Source organism: Nipponia nippon, unplaced genomic scaffold, assembly GCF_047370975.1.
Source record: "Nipponia nippon isolate SJK-2023a ecotype South Korea unplaced genomic scaffold, ASM4737097v1 scaffold_48, whole genome shotgun sequence".
NCBI classification, from domain to species: Eukaryota; Metazoa; Chordata; class Aves; order Pelecaniformes; family Threskiornithidae; genus Nipponia; species Nipponia nippon.
The window spans coordinates 468,741-483,279 of NW_028262367.1; the positions used below are offsets into that span (position 1 = coordinate 468,741).

General features: G+C 52.5%; 1 pseudogene; it reads right to left on the minus strand.

The window, feature by feature from the left end:
• Positions 1-5,714: 5,714 nt before the first annotated feature.
• Positions 5,715-13,412, minus strand: LOC148052427 (olfactory receptor 14A16-like; annotated as a pseudogene).
• Positions 13,413-14,539: the final 1,127 nt, after the last annotated feature.

Sequence of the window (14,539 nt, forward strand, 5' to 3'; positions counted from 1 at the left end):
TTTCTACCCTACCACCTCACTCACCATTCAGCCAAAGCTGCCCTCCACATCTTCCACCAGTCCTGCCTTGTCTTCTTGTGAAAAACAAGTCCAGGAGAGCATCCCCCCATGTCGGGTCAGGGATCACCTTCCACTTTCCCTCTAAACAAGGCCTTCTAGCAGAGGTCCATGGTCTTCAACATCCCCAGTGACTACCAAAATTTGTGTCCCTTCCTCCAGCTGCCTAGAAGATGCCTCGTCCTCTTCCTGTCCTTCCTCGGGCAGTTCAGGGATCCTTACTAAAAGACCACTGTACTCAAGGAGTTAGTCATCCATGTAATGGTAAATCTGAGGAGACCCAGGCCTGTGCTGTGCTCCGCGTACAGCTTGGCCTTCAGGCTGTGTTGTGCTGAGCATATTGCTGGGTTGCAGGATAAACTTGACTGTAATGAGAAGTCTGCAGGAAGCTCCCACCTGGTACCGGTGATTAGGCCAGCTGCTTGTCCTTCCTTTTATCTGAAACTGCAACAAGGAATTCACATGTGAACCCCCTCTTTTGGGGCTTTCTACTGAAAGGATGACTTGAATTTTTTTCTTCAAAGAAAACACTGAAAGTGATCACAGAAGCAAAGTGGGATAACCCTTCTACAGACGGGATCTGCAAGACTTGCTGCACCAGCTGACTGGACAGAAGTAACCTCACCGTGATCGTCCAAGCCACGTGCCTGCTGCTGGCCTTTCAGCTTGTGCAGTAGACGCAGCCAAATCATGTGCGCACTGCTGTCCCATCGGGTACTCAGGTGGAAAGGACATGACAACCCCTATCCAAGCCCTCTTCCTGCATGGTCCTACCAGGTACTTAGGGATTCCCACAATCAACTTGCCAACCCCGTGCCTTCTGCTGGTCTGTCAGAGACACTGGCAGATGTGAGCCTAAAAGCACATACCCCAGCCATGAGTCAAGGGCTGACCTATCAGCTGCTTCAGAAAGAAGTGACCTCACAGTCCCTTTCCCAGCCATGTTCCTGCTACTGGCCTATCAACTCCAGAGACAGAAGTGACCTCACAGCCACCTTCAAGGCCTTGTGCCTCCTGCTGTCCCAGGAGATCCTGAGGCACAGCTGACCTCACCATAGCATTCCCACCCATCTCCTCCTTGTGGCCTATGAGCTGATCAGATACAGGTCACCTCACATTCCTCTTCCAGTGCCATGCGACTGTTCTGGGACCTCACGATCCCCCTCCTGCCCCAAGGGGCCAAACAGCTTAAGTTAGGGTTAGGAAAGGGTTGAAGGTGAGGGGATTAGAGCACGGGAAATAACGGCTTTGGAGCTTAGGTGTTGAGGTTAGGGTTTAGGGACAACAGCTCACCTTGCATGGTTAGGGATTAGGCAAAGGTTTATGGGGTAGGTTTGGTGTTCTGCTGAGCGTGTCTGGTTAGTGTTTAGGGTATGGCCTACTTTTGTGGATGAGGGTTTTGTTTGGGCCTGGAGTGAGGGCTAGGGTTAAGGCCAACATTTTAATGCTGGAGGTATGGGCAAGGGATTAGGGTGATCAATAGGGTAAGAGTAGGGGTAAGGGGTTCTGTGTTTGGTCTTTGGTTTAGAGGTAAACTTTGAGATGAGGGATTAGAGCAGTGGATTCCTTGCAGGGTGAGGGGTAGCATTTAGGGGCAGGGTTAGGACTTAAGGTTGCTGGTTAGAAATAGGGTAAAGGCCTAACATGAATGTTTTCACAGTCAGTGTTGCAGAGGCATCAACATTACCCGAACTCATCTTACCTCTTCAAAATCTTTCATTTCTTTTGGCCAAGCCCCTCTTCCCTCCCCCAAATCTACCATCTTCCAGTCCCAGCTACCCTTGACCTTCCCAAATCTTTCATCTTGTTGGGGACAGTAATGTAAGGGCTTTCAAGACCTCCACGTGTCTGTCTGCCCACTGCTGGCCAGTCAGAAGTGCCCTCAGAGCCAGCAGCCAAGGGGACACAATGTGCTGCTGTGCTGGAGAGGTCCCTGCTCAGCCACCCCAGCAGTGCTGGTGGCAGGTGATGCCCTCCCCCACCCCTGAGGTACTCTGCCTGCATCCCAGCTCATGCTCCAGAAGGGCTCCCATATCTCCTGGGATGCATTTCCCACACGGCTGCTTCAGCTACCCCAGGGCATCCTGGAGGCAGTGACCACCTCTGTGTGGATAACTGAGGCAATTCCTGAATGTAGATTTTAGGACAAACTTGAAACCTCTGCAGAAAAGAACTCTTTGGAAGAGCTGAAAAAGTCTCCATTTCCAGCATTGCTAGGTTTTTAAATTAATTTTCATTATTTTTTTCAATTTTTTGGTTCTTTTAAACAGCACCAAGGGTATGTACTAGCAAACCGATGATGCTCTCTTTCACTACGTGAATAGTCTTCTGCAGCCCCTTATCAAAATAAATGTTCTTATCGATGGTTCAAACATTGCTCAGAAGAACTATATTTATATTGGGTTATCTTGTCTCTCTAATTCTGCCCCTCTGTCGTTTCTCCTTCCTCTGCCTATTCTGTCTTCAATGAGCTCTTCAACGGAATGATTCCTTGCACCATAGAATAACTCATGTTGGAAGAGACCTGAGCATTGTCTTATCCAGCTCTTCTGCTGGACACAGGGTGACCTAGATGAAGCATTTCAAAGGCTCTCCTTCCGCTTGCCCTCATCTACAAAGGAGCTGAAGGTGCGCTCCATCCCACCACACAGGGAGATAATAAAGATAATTCAGCAGTGTTGGCCCAAGTGCTGGTCACAGAGGAATGCCAAAAGTGACGGGCCGCCAGGAGGACTCCGTACCACTGATGACATCGGGGCCTAATCGTGCTGCATAACTCCCACTCACATCATCACCTACTTCTTCAGTCCAGGTACGACCAGTCTGGCTATAAAGAGATCACGGGAGACCATGTCTAAGGCCTTGTTAAAGTCCAGGTACGCAACATTGCCTACTTTCCCCTCCCATACATGTTCTGCAATCTTTTTCTTTGCCTTCAAGTACCTGGAGATGGCTGCAGGAGGACTTGCCCCATCACCTTCCCAGGGACTGAGGTGAAGCTGACCAGCCTGTGATTCTCCCAGACCTCCTTGAAGATGGGTTTGATATTTGCCTTTTCTGAGGACCTTGAAACCTCCCTGATTGCTCTAGCCTTTCCAAGATGTTTGAGAGAGGTGTCATGATAATGCCGGCCAGCTCCACCAGCACCTCTCTGCCCCTTCCCACACCCAAAGCCCTCTCTGTATCCACTTCCAGAGGAATGCCCGGGTTCTTCCTGCAGGCCCACAACTCCAAGGTGCAGCTGACAGCTTTTCTGAGCATTTTCCTTAGTGTCCCCCTCCCCCCAAACCTTTCTGGTCCACAGGCTGGAGATGAACGTATTGAGCAGGGGCCTGAGGATGGTGTAGAAAAAGGGGTTTGTCAAATGATCTCAGGAGGGCTCTTCTGGGCATCACACAGACAATGACGAGGGTGTCATAGGAAACAGTGGCACTGGTGAGGTGAGAGGAGCAGGTGGAGAAGACCTTCTGTCTGCCCATGCTGGGCGGGAGAGCTGCTCCAGGTTGGCAGCTCTGACACCCACACAGGATGCCCGTGTGAACAGGAAGGGGAGGACTGGCTCTAAAAAGCAGGTTATGAAAGCACACAGCATGAATGTCACGGTGGCACTGCAGGAGAGCTCCAGCGAAATCACAGAAGAGGTGGTCCGCTCCACTGGGACCACAGACCTGTATCTGGCATAAGAATGAAATGATTCCTGTAGATGGCATAAATACCCCGAGCCAAGGTGCAGCTGCCTACTCGAGACAGACCTTCCAGTTCAGGAGCCTTGCAGAGAGAAGCCAGTGGCACAGAGCCCAGCACTGATTGTAGGATGTGGCCACCAGCAGGAAGCACTCAGTACCTGCAAAAGGTGCCAAAAATAGTACTAACGCTGCTGTGAGCAGAGGTGATACCTACATGGAAAAACATTTGTTTCTTTGTTAATTGCTTAAAGAAATTGTGAAGGCAGTTCAGAGAGGTGAAACAGGAGGGTGCCTCTGAGTGCATTCATACTCTCTAGATGGGCTCTGTGCCTTCTGAAAGGTGAGAAATGCCGCCTTCCAAAGGGCAGTGTCGCTCGTGCTTGCAGAACCCCTTCTGACTGCAGGGTTGAGATGCTCCGCAGGTGTGCTTCTTTCCTACTGTACATTTGAAGGCACAAGCCAGAAAGCCAAGGAAGAGTGATAGAGCAGACAGAGGCATTTGCAATGAGCCTTTCCAAGGCAGGTGAGAGAAACGTCATGGGGACAGTGGGGGCTGTTCCTGGAGTCACACTCAGAAGTGTCGGGGCTCTGTGAGGTGTCCATATTCGAGCTTGCCTCATGCACTCTGCATACTCACAGAGGTGTTCACATGCGAGTCCTTCCCTTGCACACGCAGAGGCAGTGCATTGCAGCAGTCACAGTGTCTTTCTGGCCTCCTGTTGCCACTGCCAGAGGGTGGCAGGCACCTCAGCCCTGCAGTGTGTTGCGTGGCTCTGCACTCATCTGAGATGCCCCACAGCATGAGGAACGGACACAGGGACCTCGGTTCAAGGAAGGACACCCCAGTGCTGCATTCAGGTGGTTTCCCAGGGAATGTTACTCCCAACGTGAAGCAACCTCAAGACACTGGCTGTCCCACAGGCCTTTGCAGCACCCCCAGGAACAGATGATTGTGTTTGTGCTCACTCGGGTTCATCTCACCACATGCATACGATGTGGATGCTTAGGCCTCCTCTTTACAATGCAAACATGGACTTCTGAACAAGTCATTTGGTGTCCCTCCATAGAGGGATACAGGACCTCTTGGAGGTGGGCTGAGAGGCTAGTGCTGGAAGCGGTGGTTTTTATTGGCAGGTCTGTGATGATTGTCCTGGGGCAGCTTCCCTGGGGTGTCCAGCGCACACGGGAATAGATCAGAGCCTGCTCTGCTGCTTCTTCATGGCTCTCCCAGGAGCCTGGTGGTGCGAGGACACTGCTGTTTGCCCCCACCCTGCACACTCACACATTTTAGCTGTTCACTGGTGTTTTCTGTCCTGGGCATTTTCCTGGGCATGTTCTTGAGAGACACTTGGAAAGAAGACCGAAGCTTCAGGCACTGCCCTGAGGAGATCACCTTGTATGATGGAAATGCTGTTATGGAGGCCAGCTCTGTCACAGAGGTGCCCATTGCCTGTCCCTGCCTGCAGTCACAGGACGGCCACCCAGCAGGACTGTGAGCAAGCTTCAAGAGCACTCAGGCCTTACACCAACACAAGAGCTAAGAAGGACAGCGCTGAAGTGGAAGGTGAGCAGCTCTGGGAAGACCAAGCACTGGTGCTCCCTGGCAGTGCTGCTGTGCCGGGACTCCTTTTGCCTCCACCTCTGCACACAGGCACTGCCCCTGCAGCTCCAGAGAAGTCTTGGAGGCAGGATCTCAGAGTAACAAGCCACTGGAAGGTCCTTTATTTTCATTAAACACACAGAGAGCACGGCTCCTCATGTACACAGTCTGTGGGTCACACAGAATCTGGATAGATATACATCATTAGAAATAGCAAAAATCCTGACATTTCTTTGTGGACAAGATTACCAAAAGTAAAACAAAGCAAAAAAACCCCCAAAAATCAAAACCAACACTGAAAAAAATTACAGAAGGCAGGCTGGGCCTGTAACGAATTACATTAAGTGATTTGCAGAAGAAGACAAACAGTTTCATGCTTTTGAAAATAATCCAGTCATCAGTTTCCACACTGCATCCTTGAGCTCCTGGTTCCTCATGCTGTAGATGAGGGGGTTCACTGCTGGAGGCACCACAGAGTACAGAACTGCCACCACCACATCCAGGAATGGGGAGGAGGTGGCAGGGGGCTTCAGGTAGGCAAATATCCCAGTGCTGAGAAACAGGGAGACCACAGCCAGGTGAGGGAGGCACGTGGAAAAGGCTTTGTGCCGTCCCTGCTCAGAGGGGATCCTCAGCACGGCCCTGAAGATCTGCACATAGGATGCCACAAGGAAAACAAAACACCCAAAGGCTAAACAGGCACTGACCACAATAAGCCCCACTTCCCTGAGGTCGGCATCTGAGCAGAGAGCTTGAGGATCTGGGGGATTTCACAGAAGAACTGGTCCAGGACATTGCCTTGGCAGAGGGGTAGGGAAAATGTATTGGCAGTGTGCAGAAGAGCATTGAGAAACCCAGTGCCCCAGGCAGCTGCTGCCATGTGGACACAAGCTCTGCTGCCCAGCAGGATCCTGTAGTGCAGGGGTTTGCAGATGGCCACGTAGCGGTCATAGGCCATGACAGTGAGAAGACAATACTCCCCTACAAGTAAGAAGAGAAAGAAAAAGAGCTGTGCAGCACATCCCAAGTAGGAGATGGCCCTGGTGTCCCACAGGGCATTGGCCATGGCTTTGGGGAGAGTGGTGGAGATGGAGGCCAGGTCGAGGAGGGAGAGGTTGAGGAGGAAGAAGTACATGGGGGTGTGGAGGCGGTGGTCACAGGCTACAGCGGTGATGATGAGGCCGTTGCCCAGGAGGGCAGCCAGGTAGATACCCACGAAGAGGCAGAAGGTCAAGAGCTGCAGCCCCTGTGTGTCTGCGAATGCCAGGAGGAGGAACTGAGTGATGGAGCTGCTGTTGGACATTTGCTTCCTCTGGGCACTGGGACCTGTCCAAGGAGGAAAAGGCAGTGACAAGTTAGGGTAGACATCTCACAGCAAAACTTATTCCAGTTCTTATGGAAACCCCCCAAATTGCCTCTCCCCTTTCAGAAAACCTTTGGCTGGTCCCTTTTGTGAACACTGGTGGGTGCTGGCTGAGGATGCCCCACAAAGCAGGGGGCTCTGCTCTGGGCTCTGGAGGAGTCAGTTCTGCCCTACAACAAGAGATAAATACAAACTGGGAGTGATGTTAATCCACTCGTGGTCTTAAAGAGCTTTTCAGCATTGTCACTCCCAATTCACTGAACTGCAGAGAAGAGCTGTGGGGATTTTGTTTTGTTTATCTGCTTCTAGTTGCCCCATCACAGTGAGTGGTATTTTTAAGGCAGAAATCGTTGGCATTTCTGCTTGTCTCCAAGAGAAACCTTGTGGGTTCTGTGAAGCCAAAGGACTATCCCTTCATGCAGAGTGAGGACAGCCAGTCTGTCCATCAGCCTGGTCTCAGCTGCCCTAGGCTGCCACTTCTTTGAGCTGGAGGACAATTATACCTAGATGTTCCCCTGAGAAGAAAGCGGACAATGGTGAGAGCAGGTGAATCCAGCTCCCAAGTGCAGGTCTCCAAACTGCTCCTACTGTCTCATCCTACCTGAGGAATATCTCAGCTCTCCCCTCGCAGCCAGGGCCACAGAGGGCTCATTACAGCTGCTTGCATACAGCCTTCCAGCAGCATTTCCATGGCCTTAGTACTGAGGGGCTGCCAGGTAACACAGAGATGGCATGGGAGAGCTGTGCCCTTCTGGAAGGCAGCCTGCAGCCCAGCAGGACCCCCCCGGGAAATAATTGAATGTCCGAAGGATCCTGTGACCTGAATGGAGAGTTGGCTCACTCAGCCCTGCAACCAGCATTGCCCGGAGCCCCCACCTTAGCTGGGAACAAAGGCAACATGAAGAGGAGAGGAAAAATGGAGAAATTCCCCAATCCTCCTGTTCATGGAGGCAGTACAGGGACAAACAGATGGGTACTCAGGAGGTTCGTCAGGGGTCCATCTGTCAAGGAGCTAACTCATGCCGTGGACCACATGGCCTTCGCGGTGAAGGCTCTGCTGGGTGGCAGAAGAGGTCGGGGGCTTGCTCCGGGGAAGGCATCTGCAGTGCAGGTCATGGCACGCGGGTGTATTAACCCCCCCTCCCACAGCATTTCTGGCAGCAGCTCCCTCTCACTCCCTGCCCATGGCTCTGCTGCCTGGAGCTCTCCCTGCCGGCAGATGTTTCTCTGTCCCCACATCTCCTCCCTTTTGGTGCTCACAGACCCCAGCCTGCCCACTGCATGCTCAGCTCTGCCCTGCAGACCCCTCCTGGCAGCAGGGCACTGCCCAGGGGCATCTCTGTGTGTGCAGGGGCTCAGCAGCAGCTCAGAGAAGTCTTCATGAGAACTGGGGTCTTTGTGCCTTTGCCAGAGCGAAGAAGTAAATTCCCATCTGCCACTGCCCCCCAGCCAACAAAGAGTGGAAAACTCAAAGCACAGACTCCTTCGCTTTCAGATAAATACTGCCTCGATGTCCTTCTTCAAAAGGACCCTCTGCAAATGCCCTGGGCTGATGGGGAGCTGTGAGCAGCTCTGACCCATGCAGCACCCTCTCCACTGCAGAAGGACCCTGCCCTGCCAGCTATCACACCTTCCACCCACAGCTTCTCCCTGTAGCATTGTGGGGAGCTCCCTGGGCAGGCTGAGTGCTGACCCTGGCAGGCGACAGAGCCCCTGCCCCAGCACGCAGCCCCTGGAGTGCAGGGACCCTGCTCTGAAGGACAGCCCTGGGCACCCCTCAGTGCACACGCAGCTTCCCACCCTTGCAGACATCCCCGGGAGAAGGGAGCTTTCATGCCCTGTTCCTTATGGTGCTGCAGGGAAGCCCTGCTCTGGAGCATGTCCTTCTCCACAATAAAGAAACCCTGAGCGCCATCCTGCCAGATCCTAGCTGCAGCAAGATGTGCCAGCTCTAGGAGGCCCCTCCAGGACACTTGTGTATCACCCTGAAGCCAGAGACTTACTGCGTCAAGGACGGTGTAGATTTCTCCACCAGTGAACTCTCAGCATTCTCCCACTACACAGTGCCTGTAACATCTCTCGCACGTCTCTCCTGTCCCCTTGCACTTGCAGGCTGTGCCCTCCCCCTGCTGTGCTTTGCAGAGGAGCTCCTCCTTGCCAGCAGCTCCCTCCAGCCCAGGAGCCCAGCCCAGCTCAGCAGCAGAGGCCCAGCCCAAGGCAGCACTTTCTCTGCCCCCCTGGGCTCCCTCCAGGTGTCCCTGGGGCTCCAGGGAAACCTGCTGTGAAACAGGCTGAAGTAACCACTGATGTTCCCTCCCACAGCTGGGGATAGAGACTTACTTCCAGTAGTGTAGTTTCTCTTACACTGCTGAAGGGGTCTCAGCTCCCTCCCATGCAGACCACAACCCCCAGGAGCTGGGATTCCTCTTGCATAGTTCAGGTGTGCACAAAACAGGCACCTGCATGTGAGCTTCTTGTCTCAGCTCCCATGCTAATTACTGAAGATGGAGACCAGGAGTGAGCTGTTCAGACACAAACACCTGGTGACATTTGAGGTGCCAGAGGTGACCAAGATGCATGCTGGTCACTGTCAGCTGTAATGCAGCAGTCCATAGAGACAGGGCAGCATCTGGGGGCATCACCTTGGAGGCTGGTGGGAAATTCCATTGTCCAGGTAAATTGACAGCAGATGCCCACATGTAGGACAACTGAACCCGTAACAGTTGCTTATGTCCAGGGCAGCCTATAGAGGTCTTCAGCTGACCAAATGCGGTCATGTGGCCCAAGGAGAGCTAAGTCTCTCTTTCTCTTCTCCATCAGTTCTATTATCTACATCTCCTTTGGCAGTGGTCTCATGTGCATCCCTCCATTGCCTAACCTAATCCAGGACACCTGAATCTTAATTTAATACCCAAATACAGGCCTGCAGAGCTACATGAGATGCCAGGGCTCTCCAGCCCAACTGCATGCAGCTGACATGGACAGCACAGGGCCTATCCAGGAACCCCCTCCCCATTCAGACTGATTGTGTGACAGGCACCCCCCAGGGCATCTCAGACAGATTTGGTGCCTTTGGGCCCATGACTGAATCCCACCACTGCACTGACGTGAGGTCTGTCCCTTCTCTCTCCAGCAGGTGCTGGGCAGTGCATGAATACCAAGCACATCACACCAGGGTCCCCACTCGTGTGCATTCCCTCTCAAACCCTGCTGGTTCTTCTCTCCACTCGATGTTTAACCATCCCCTCCTTGTTACAATCATGGATCAGGCTGGTGATTTTCATTCTGCCTGTATCACAGGATGTCCACACCCAAGGACACTCTCAACATCATCTCTTCCTTCCTGAGATCAGATTCACCACCACCACAGAGGCTGCAGAGACACCACAGACAGCAAACCCCTCTCCTGCTCAGACTGCACAGCCCAGCTGTGTTTCTTTTTGGCCTTGGAGAGAGCAGGGTTTGCCGCCTTTGTGGGCACCTCATTTCTTCTTTACATTGCCATCTGCTCTCTACTCCAGCATGTCTCTGCTCTGAAGCAAAGCCTTTGCACACTTGAGGCCTTGGGCACTTGGTAGCAGGTTTCCCTCTTGCAAGTCTGCTCTCAGCCCAAAGGTGCCACAGCTGAGGGGCTGCAGCCCAGACATGCACCCGTGCCCTCAGCCTGGGACACAGGCAGGAGGAGCTGGAGCTCTGCATGCAATCTCTTCATCCCACTTTGAGGGAATAACAGCTGAGGTGTGTTGGGACAGCTGACAGGATGGGGGTGCTGTGATGGGTGGGTACAGGATCATCAGGAGAGACAGGCCAGAAGGATGAGGAGGGAGGTGTCCCCAGTGTGAAGAAGCTGCTTAGATGTGTGAAGCTCCTCTATGGGATGAACAAATTGGGTGAGCCCTTGTGGGTGAGGGTCAGAGGAGACTAGTATGGGTGACATTGTGGTGGGAGACAAAGAACCCATGGAAGTCCCCCTGTGGACTTTCATTACCCTGGCATTCACTGGAGAGAGACCACAACAGCATGCAAACAGTCCTGGAGGTTTCTGGAGGGGCTGGGGACACAGTTTGGGACACAGGACTTTTTAGCACAGCTGCCAGATTGGCCAAAAATGGTGACACTCACCTGCATCTGTTACTCTCACAGAAGGCAGAGCTGGCCATGGATGTGAAAACCGGTGTCAGCCTTGGCTGTTGTGACCATGAAACAGTGGGGTGTCACCTCCCAGGGGGAAGGAGAACAGAAGAGTGCAGATGCTAGCCCTCAGAGCAGCAGACTTTGGCCTGGTCTTGAGACTTTAAGTGGGGGATCCCTTATAAGCAGCTCAGAAGAGCAGCAGAACTCAGTACAGCTGGTCTGCAAGGACAGTGTCTTTCAAGTCCGAGAGTGTGCAGACCAAGAGTCAGGAAAACAAGCAGATATCTCAAGGGAGAAGCGTGGGGAACCAGCAGACTCATGGGGGAAGCTCCATAGAAAAAAGCCAGCATACAAGAAGTGAATGCAAGGGTTGAAACAAAGGAGGAACTCAGAAATATGGTTGGTTTTAGGAAAGCCAGAGCTCCCATAGAGTTGACACTTGCAAGGGAGTTCAAGGGCACAATGTTACAACTTCAGGAACAGTTAAAGAAGAAATGAAGACAACGTGTGGCCACTGCTGAATTGAGTTAGGTAGGCATGGATAGGTGCGAGGCACTCTTGGCCTTTGTCTTCACCAGCAAGGTCTCCCAGTTCCGTGTGCCTAAGAGGCAGAACCGCAGGTGAAATCCAGCAGTGGATGGAGATCAAGTCAGGGGTTACTTAGGGAAGGTCAGCCCTTACTAGTCCCTTGGACCAGATGGGATGAATCCAAGGCTGTGGCTGTTGAGAGACCAGGCCGAGGTCATAGCAGGGCTGCTCTGCTACATTCTGGAAGGTCATCGTGACTGGAGAAAGCCAAAGGCAACTCTTGCATACATCTTCTAAAAAGGCCCAGGGACTGAGCAGGGGAGTTACAGGCTGCAGTGACAGAGGCCAGGGCCTGCGTGGCTGGGCAGCAGCTCTGTGGAGAAGGCTCTGGTGGTCCTTGAGTTCCCTTAGGCAAAACATGAGCCAGCAGAGGATGCTGGGCTGTGTGAGCAGGGCCACAGCCAGAAGAAGTGATTCTCCCCCTCTGCTCGGCACTTTTTACACCACATCCAGAATCCTTGCCCAGGTTTAGAGCCTGTGCAATGACAGTGAGACATGGGCAAAGAGGAGCCGCTTCACTGGAGGGCCACGAAGATGGCAATCCTTCCATTACCCTTCAAGTGTTTGTGTGATTTCCCCAACAATACCAGTATCTGCAACAACAATAACAACAACAACAACAGCACTAATCTGCCTAAATAGAAATACCTGCAGTGGAGCAGTCTGCATCCATGGTAGCCACTTTGGGCAATGCCAATTAAATCAGTATTTGCAATATACGGCATGATACCCAATCCAAAAGTACATACCTAAAGCGGTTCAGAAGAAGGGCTGTTGTGGTTTAACTGGGCAGGCAGCTGAACACCATGCAGTCGTTTGCTCGCTCCCCTGCCCGCAGTGGGATAGGGGAGAGAATTGGGAAAAAAAAAACAAAACAAAACTGTGGGATGAGACAAAGACAGTTTAATAGGAGAGCAGAGGAAGATAAAATAATGATGATAATAATAATAACAACAACAACAACAACAAGAAAACATGCAAAACAAGTGATGCACAATGCAATTGCTCACGACCCGCTGACTGATGCCCAGCCCATCCCCGAGCAGCAATCGCTGCCCCCCAGCAGATTCCCTCCAGTTTCTATACTGAGCATGACGTCATATGGTATGGAACAGGCTTTTGGCCAGGTTGGGTCAGCCCCCCTGGCTGTGCTCCCTCCCAGCTTCTTGTGCAGCTGGCAGAGCTGAAAACTCCTTGACTAAGAGAAATACTACTTAAGTAAACCATCAGTGTGCTCTCAGCATTATTCTCATCCTAAATCCAAACCACAGCACTGTGCCACCTACTAGGAAGAAAATTAACACTGTCTCAGCCGAAACCAAGAGGCTTGGGTACTATCAACTTCATTGCTAAAAGAGAGGGATTTTGAGGGAACTTCAGAGCTTCCAGGCTCCTGCAGAAGATTTCAGGCCTCCAAGAAAGGAGCTGAAGATTACAGTTTTCAACTAGCATAGCCTTTAGATCATTTCACGTGTGAGGGATCTGCTCCCCCATTTCAGTCATTGGCACCCAAAAACCTCACCTGCTTTGCCTTCCTCTCCTCCCAAAGCCTGACCAAGTGATGGGAGGAAAGGCAGCAAAAAGAGTGTAGGCCTCTGTGAATTAGCTGGGGTCTGGCACTTGGAGGGCCATGGTGTCATTCCCTTGTACGCCCCATAAAGAATCAAGCTGGGAAGTGAGTCTGCAAGTCTCACTCAACAAGGTTCATGGACAGGCAAGGCTGTGTCTCTGGCTGTGTCTGGAGACCCGTACACCTACAGTATAGATCAAGCTGGGTGAAAGTGGGCATAAATGGTCTCCAGGGTCCATGGACAGAGGTTGGGGTGGAAGCCACAGGTAATGCTGGTCAGGGCCGTGAAGGTCTATGGGTACTCTCAGGGCCCTGAAAATATCCCCGTGGGATCCCACCTGCCAGTGCCCTCAGTAGGCCAAATTCTCGTTCCCTGATGTGCAGGGTCTGCTCTCTGCTCCTCTCCTTCCCCATGTCCCTGGGGATCTGGAGACCACAATCTCATGGCCACTACAGCCTTCAGGTCTTCACATGCCTGACCAGCTCTTCCTCTTTTGGGAGTACCAGACCCAGGAGAGAAGAGGAGTGGGTGGCTCATTTAGAAGCTGACCAACACACAAGCCAACATCGAGCTTGTAACATGTCCCAGAGAGACCCTCCATATATGAGATGCCCTGACATCACACAAGGCTAACCCACTTCTCATCTCCCCTGTCAGTCTCTCCTCAAGACGCTGTATCTCCATTATGAGATAAGCTGTGGAACCTCTACTTCTCTACCTCAGCTCTTATTCCACTGATGTCACAGCTCTGTGATGGCACACAAGGTTCCTGCTCTCTGTGCCCCAGGCTCTGGGCTTGGTGCCCATTTGGGCTGCAGCACCTCAGATGTGGCACCAGGGCCAAGGGCAGACTTGTCACATGGAAACCTGGTGCCCAGAGATGGGACCCCGTGTGTGGAAAGGCTTGGCTTCCCAGCAGAGGCATGCTGGAGTGGGTGGCAGGTGGTGCCATAATGATGGATGAGGTTCCCACACCGAGAGCAAAAGCTGCAGTCCCCAAGGGCAGAGAGAAAGAGGCCTGGGCTGTGCAGCCCTGGCAGGAGAGGGCTTTGCTGTCCCAGGTGACTCTGCAGCAGCGTGGGGCCTGTGCCAGAGGTGGAGCTGATCTGCAAGAAGGACAAGGTGCTGCTGAGAAAGTCCCTGGGGGAGGACAGACTGTGATCCAGCAACACTGACCAGCTGACCAGCTAGATACCAGCTCTGCAGCGAAGGACCTTGATATCCTGGAGGACAACAAGCTGATCATGAGCCAGCAGTGCACCCCCATGGCAAAGGCCAACAGCCTCCTGGGCTGCATTAGGAAAAGCATGGCTGGCAGATGGAGGGAGGTGACCCTTCCCCTCCACTCAGCACTGGGGACGCCCCATCTGGAGTGCTGTGTCCAGTGCGGGGCTCCTCACTACAATAAAGTTCTTGACCTAAAAAAGCAAGTCCAGCAAAGGGCCATAAAGCTGGTTTAAGAGACTGCAGCATCTTTCATAGAAAGAAATGCTGAGAGATGTGGGACTGTTCAGTCTGGAGAAGAAAAGGCTCGGAGGGA